Source organism: Arachis stenosperma, chromosome 10 (genome assembly GCF_014773155.1).
Source record: "Arachis stenosperma cultivar V10309 chromosome 10, arast.V10309.gnm1.PFL2, whole genome shotgun sequence".
In the NCBI taxonomy this organism is placed as follows: Eukaryota; Viridiplantae; Streptophyta; class Magnoliopsida; order Fabales; family Fabaceae; genus Arachis; species Arachis stenosperma.
The window spans coordinates 104,776,484-104,783,154 of record NC_080386.1 but is presented as its reverse complement, the minus strand read 5'-3'; positions in this window follow the sequence as shown (position 1 = coordinate 104,783,154).

Sequence of the window (6,671 nt, the reverse complement as noted above, 5' to 3'; positions counted from 1 at the left end):
AACAACAACTTCTTCTCTTTCCTTCAACAGACGTTCAAGAGACGATACTTTCTCAACTACCATCTGCTGCTCCAAACCCAATAACTCGGTAGTCCGACCAACACATAATAACCGAGAAGCAACAATCTGCAGAGGCAACAACATAACCGACCAAAACACTTTGCAAAGATGAAAAAAGAAACAAATAAATACAAAAAACCTACCTGAATAAATTTGCCCAACCCCTCAAGTCCCGTCCGACGTGTAAGAGCCATATCTCCAGGATAATGGACAACGTGATCTGCAAGCTCAGTAATTGGAAATTGGTCACTCCACAAAGAATGTAAGTTCGCCCCAGGAATAAAACCGTGCAAACGTCGCTGCCTTTCAAAAACAGACTTCACAACAGCACTCTGGTCACCTTCAGAAATCACTTCTAAAGACTTCTCCGACTCAGTCTTCCTTCTTTTTGGAGAAGGAGGAGCCTGAGCAGCAGAAAATGCGGCATCCCCATCTGTATCCTTCACAACCCCAGAAATACTACCACCTTTCTCACCCTTCTTATTCAAATACGCTTGAAACTTAGCAGCATTCAAATTCAACAGCCTACTACCTACCATAACAAAAAATAGAAAGTCAACAAATATGAAGCTAAACAAGATCAAGACACGTAAAAACAAAATTACCTATATACAATTCCAGCCCTTCAATGTCATTTTCCACTTCATATTTCAATAAATCGGGAATAGACAAACATTCCCCAGCAGCAAAATTTTCAATTAGATACTCTAACAAACAGTCCTCTTCCTCACTTCTCTCATTAGCTTCAAGGATTTGCAAGGGTTCCGAGCACCAATACAAAGAAAATTTTTCTATCATCTCGTCATCTAAATAAAAGGGATATACAGACTCCAAATATCGAACCTTCACAAACATCGACTTAAAATTTTTAAAAGAAGATTTATAAAATAAAAAGAGGGAATGGCCGGGAAGCTACTTAGAAAAAACCAAAGCCCTTTACGAACCCCCTTAGACTAAAACAAAGAAAAGAAAACGTTCAGTGAAGGGGGAGATTTAAGAAAACACATCAGAACCTCAAAAGCATGCAAAAATGCCCACAAATTCGGGTGTAACTGTGACGGAGCATAGTTCAACTGAGTCAAAACCTTACACTCAAATTCTGAAAACGAAAACCTTACATGTAGCTCAGTCAAATAGGGAACATACATGTAAAAATAACCCCAGTTCCCCCTCCTCTCGCAAACCCTCTCCTCATTAGAACAGGGAAGAAGCTCAATACGAACATCAAAACCACCCCTAGCAAACCTTGGAGCCTCTAGAACACGAAGCGACTCCTAATCGCAAAATGACGAACAACAAGTTTTTACGTCATCGTGAACCCAATGATAAGGGTTCTCCTTATTTACTTCAACAACCTTCATCTTTTCTTTCTCTTTCTCTTTAACCATTTTTCTAGATAATAACAGAGGGGAAGAAATGAAAGAAAAACTGAAGAGACAAAAAGACAAAAGACTAACCTCTTGAAGACATGTCTCCTCAAACTTATCAAACTTTTTGCAAATTGAAATTGTGTTCCGTAAATGAGACAAGCTTAATTGCAACCCACTATTTTAGTGGAAGTTGAAACAGCAACAATTACGCGTCTAAATGCAAAACGGTCCGATTCCATCATAGCTAAGTGTGGAATTTATTGAGATTAATTAACCTTTTGAGATTAATTAGCCTTTTTATTAATAATTTTTCTTTTGAATTAAGTCAATTAACAAAACATACTTGCCTAATACGTTGACTAAAATTATTGTGTAAAAATTGAAAAATATTAATGATTTTTAAATTTTTTAATTCTTTTTTCAAAATTAAGAGTGTAAGACTCAAGCTCGAGACTTTTAAGAGAGGACGAAGAGATTATACCATTTAAGTTATAACTCGTTGGCTTAAATTTTTTACTTATAAAAATAGAATAGAAGATATACATATTAATAAAAATGACATTATTAATTGTTGTTATTAGGCTTATCTACTTGTTATTCTAAAATGTTAAATTTTGAATATTTAATGTTATATCTATCTAATTAATTGACATAATTATTTTCATTTATTGTATCTATTTTAGATAAAATATTGTATCAACATTTATCATTATCTATTATATTATGAAATAGATTAATAGAATATGTACTTTTTTTTAATAATAATGAATTTACATAGATTATGATGGATAACTTAAATTGAATATACCTAAAATTTAACATAATCTTAATAATATAACATTTTAATAACTTTTTTAAGTAAAAGTAAAAACTTTTTTTAAAAACTACATTTTTCATTCAATTTTTATAAGTAAAAAAAATAAAAGTTACTAATAGTCTCAATTCTTACATAATAAATTTAGTTAATGTATATAAAAAAATTAATTAAAAAAATATTAAATCTTAAAAAAATATATTAATTCTAATTGGTATGTAATAGACAAATTAATAATTTAATATATCACCTAAATATGTTCGGTTAATTCAAATAAAAAGTATTTATAACAAAATTAACCAATGTCGAAAAGATAAAAATCAAATACTGAAAAGAGTATTCTCTTTCTGTTGAAGACTTCGTTATTTTTTGAAGAAAAGTGCTAGGTAAACAATGACTATCTTGAACAATAGAAATAATCAATAATAAAATAAAAATATACTACAACTCTAAATTATCTACCTAAATTTTAATATTAAAATAACCATCCGTACATCTAGTGAAATGAATATCCGAAATATCTATTGTTCACATTATTTAATATTTTTATTGTCTACCTATATTTTTCTTAAGAGAGTACATCAACAATTACCAATCAAATAAAAACATATTACACCTTTAAATTAATTATTTAAATTTTAATATTAAAATAACTATCTGTATACCAAAATTGTTAGCTATTATAAACACACGAATCAAATTAAAATCATGCTTTATGAATTATAACTCAAAGTTATAAGCTTAAAAAACTCACATAGACTTGAGATATATACCAGTACTAGAATTTATAATCATAACTTATTGATATATTAACTATAAATGATTAAATCACAAATACCAACCCTATTACAGCTATAGTTCATCAATATAAATTAGATCCAAAACTATAATAAAAATAATAAATAAACTACATGTAATAAAACCGATCTAGAAATATATAAACCACTAACAAAAATAATATATATCCAATGGAAAAAAAACATTACATTAAAAGGGCACGTCAACAAACATGATCTTTTTTAAAAGTTTATGATTTGACCTATATAATTAGTAGGACTTCACAAAAAATATGGGTCGAATTTATTTATAACTGAATTTAAAACAAGTTGAGCTATCAGTTTTATCCAAGTTGCAAAAATCGAACCGATCAATGAATCAGTAAAGTGACTGGTTTAACGATTTAACAGTTCAACCAAAATTCAATTGAAATTTAACCGGTTTAATTAAATATAAAATAAAAATTTTATAATCAGCAACCATCACAAACACAAATACAAACTTGCACAAATTAAATACAATCAACAACTAAATATGAATTATTAACAAAAATTTATACCATTTCTAATCACATAAGCAAACCAACATACATGTAATTTCAGAACACAATTAATATTTAACAATTACATCCAGAAATTCAGAAACAAACTCAGAAGTTAAAAGTTACATGCAATTTCAGAACACAATCTACATTTAACAATTACATCCAGAAATTTAAAAGACAAACTCAGAAGTTAAAAGATACATGCAATTTCAGAACACAATCAACATTTAACAATTACATCCAGAAATTTAGAAGACAAACTCAGAAGTTAGAATCCATTACAATTGGACAATAAAATCAGAAATCAACAAAAAATTAACAAAAAACCATCAACATTCAACAAAATTATTTTAGAAAAATTAACTCAAAGCTAGAAAAATTAACCCAGTTAGAAGGACAGTGGACTTCAACAATATTCGGAAGATGAAAGTTAAAGCAAGGGTTGCTACTGTGAGTAAGCAACCGTGGGAGAGATACAGAGAGCTTGAAGAGAGAGGTGCGACGGCGAGAAGAGCTCCGAGCGCGGCGACGGCGAGAAGAGCTCTGTGCGTGGCGACGGCGAGAAGAGGGCCGATCTGTAGAGACCACTTCTGGGAGGGTGATGGCACGATGACAGAGACACAAGTTCAGAGCGCCTGACAACGACGAAGACAGAGGAGGGATTGATGACCAGGGCAGAGATGGTGATGCAAACAGTAGCTTTGAGCAGATCTGGCGAGGGAGGAGCCAAGCTGACAGCGAGGGAGGAACGTCGTCGGAGACGAGGATCGAGCAACCACGAGCAGACGACGAGAATAGGGCGAGGAGAAGATGAACGTTGAGCGACGACAGCACCCTCCCAGTGAGGAAAAGAGTTCGGCGATGAAGAGTGGTTGGTGCCTGGGTGCTGCTGTGGAAAAGGGGTTAGGGTTGGGTTCACCTTTGAGTCAGAAAAACAGAGGGAGGATGGTGGCTGCAGCTTCCAAGGGGGTTTGGGGCTGGATTCTTCTCCAGAGATCAAATTTCAGAGAGAAAGAGAAGGGTGGGATGATGGTATGGGATAGCGACTAGGGTTTCCATCTTCAGGGGTGTTTTTTTCATATATATATATATATATAACACCAAAAACGGCAACGTTTTAAGTCTAACCCTGAACCGAAAACCCTTAAAAAATTCGGCCAATTCTAACGGTTCACCAGTTAACCGCTAATTCGACCGATTTTTTGACTGATTTTTTATCAATCAATTTTTACAGTCAATCGAACTGACCAGATAACTGATTTTCGGTTAACCTAGCTGAACCGGCTAATCCGGTTCGATTTTCAGCACTATGATAATTATAATAACTATCAAAATGTGATTAAATAGACTAAAGTATATATTATTTAATTTTTATTATATTTTAAAAAGTAAAAACTTACATACAAATACATTATTTTCATGGAAAGTTATAGTTAAAATTTATTAAATAATTTGATATATTTAACTAAATTATTATTTAAAAATTTTTATATATAAATTTCACACAAAAACAACTCCATCTAAACTTTTACGGTTTTAAAAAGATAAAGAAACAAAATAAAGAAACAAAATATTATATAAACCTCTGAAATGAGAAAAGAGTGTCATCCAAAAAAACAGAAAACGGTATTGGTCCCACCCTCACTCTTTTTCGCGCCTTTTTTTTTCATCCAAGAAAGAAGTAACTACTCCAATGGAAGGGCCAGGCCGGCCATCGCCACCCCCGCCACCACAACATGGCACCAATGAATCGAACAAGGGCAAGAAACGGAAGCGTGATCCCCCTGCTGCATCGGCACGCCTCCAGAACCCAACTTCCTCAGCGCCGCAACTGCCACAGCAGCAACAGCGGGAACCGGTAATTATCCACCTCGATGAAGAGCCTCCGGTCTACCAAGCTGCCAACCAACAAGAATTCAAGGAACTCGTCCAACGCCACACCGGGATGTCCCCAGGCCCCGCCCGAGCCAAAGAAGTCCCAACGGCGGCGAGTACAGCGCCAAAAGCCGTTCAGAGTAGTGCCAGTGACAGTAGTGACGCAGCATTGGAAGAGATGAGAAAGTGGAGGATGCAAAAAGACGGCCCTAATTTCAAGATTGGTCAGTCTTCTACCCGGATATTATCTCCAACGCCGTTGAGCCCAGCGCAAAAAGCCGTTCAGAGTAGGATTAGGGAAGTAGAAATCCCTGAGTTAGCGTTCAAGATTGATCTATCTCCAATGCTGACTACTCTTCCACAGATTTCACCGCAAGAGTGTCTCTTTCCCGATTCTTATGAGAAAGCAGCTTTTCGGGGAATTTCCGGTCAGTTTCCTCCTTCTTTTCCGTGGCAGATTGCACCTCAAGACAGTTTCTTTCCCGGTCCTAATAGGAACGCAGTGCTAAAGGGAAATTCTGGTCAGCTTCCTCGTCCTCTTCATCCTCAGCTTCCGCCCCCTATGCGACAGATTGCACGGGTGACTCCCGCGCCGAATATAGCGTACCATTCCTCAACGGCGAACCATTCTTTGCGATCGATTGGACCGTCTATCAGTTCCTTGTTGCCTATAACCGCACAGTACAATTCACCGCAGCAGATTCAAGGGCCACGGAGTGTACCGTGGAACCGTTCATCTTCGACGTCAATGGAGATTCAGCAGACGAGTGTACCTAAAAATTTGGAGGGGCCGATGTGGCCGGGGACTGAGGATGAGTTGGATCGGATTTTAGCCAGTTTTGAGCAGATTCAAGGGCCGTCGAGTATACCGTCGAACAGTTCCTTAACGCCAATCAATGAACATTCCAATTTACTGCAAGGGCTGAGTGTACCGTACCCTTCGACGACGATTTCTCCGGAGATTCAGCAGACGAGTGTAGCGAGTTTGGAGCAGACTCAAGGGCCGCCGAATGAACTGCCGAACAGTTCCTTGTCGCCGATAAATGAACCCCAAGGGCTGAGAGTACCGCACCCTTCATTGTCGACGTCAACGACCGCTCAAACGTACATTTCCTCTCCACAAATTCAGCAGACGAGTGCAATGTGGCCGCTGACCGAGGATGAGATCGATCGGATGTTAGCGGGTTTTGCCTTTGAGCGTCAAGAACCGTTTCCGCGTTTGCCTCCTCCC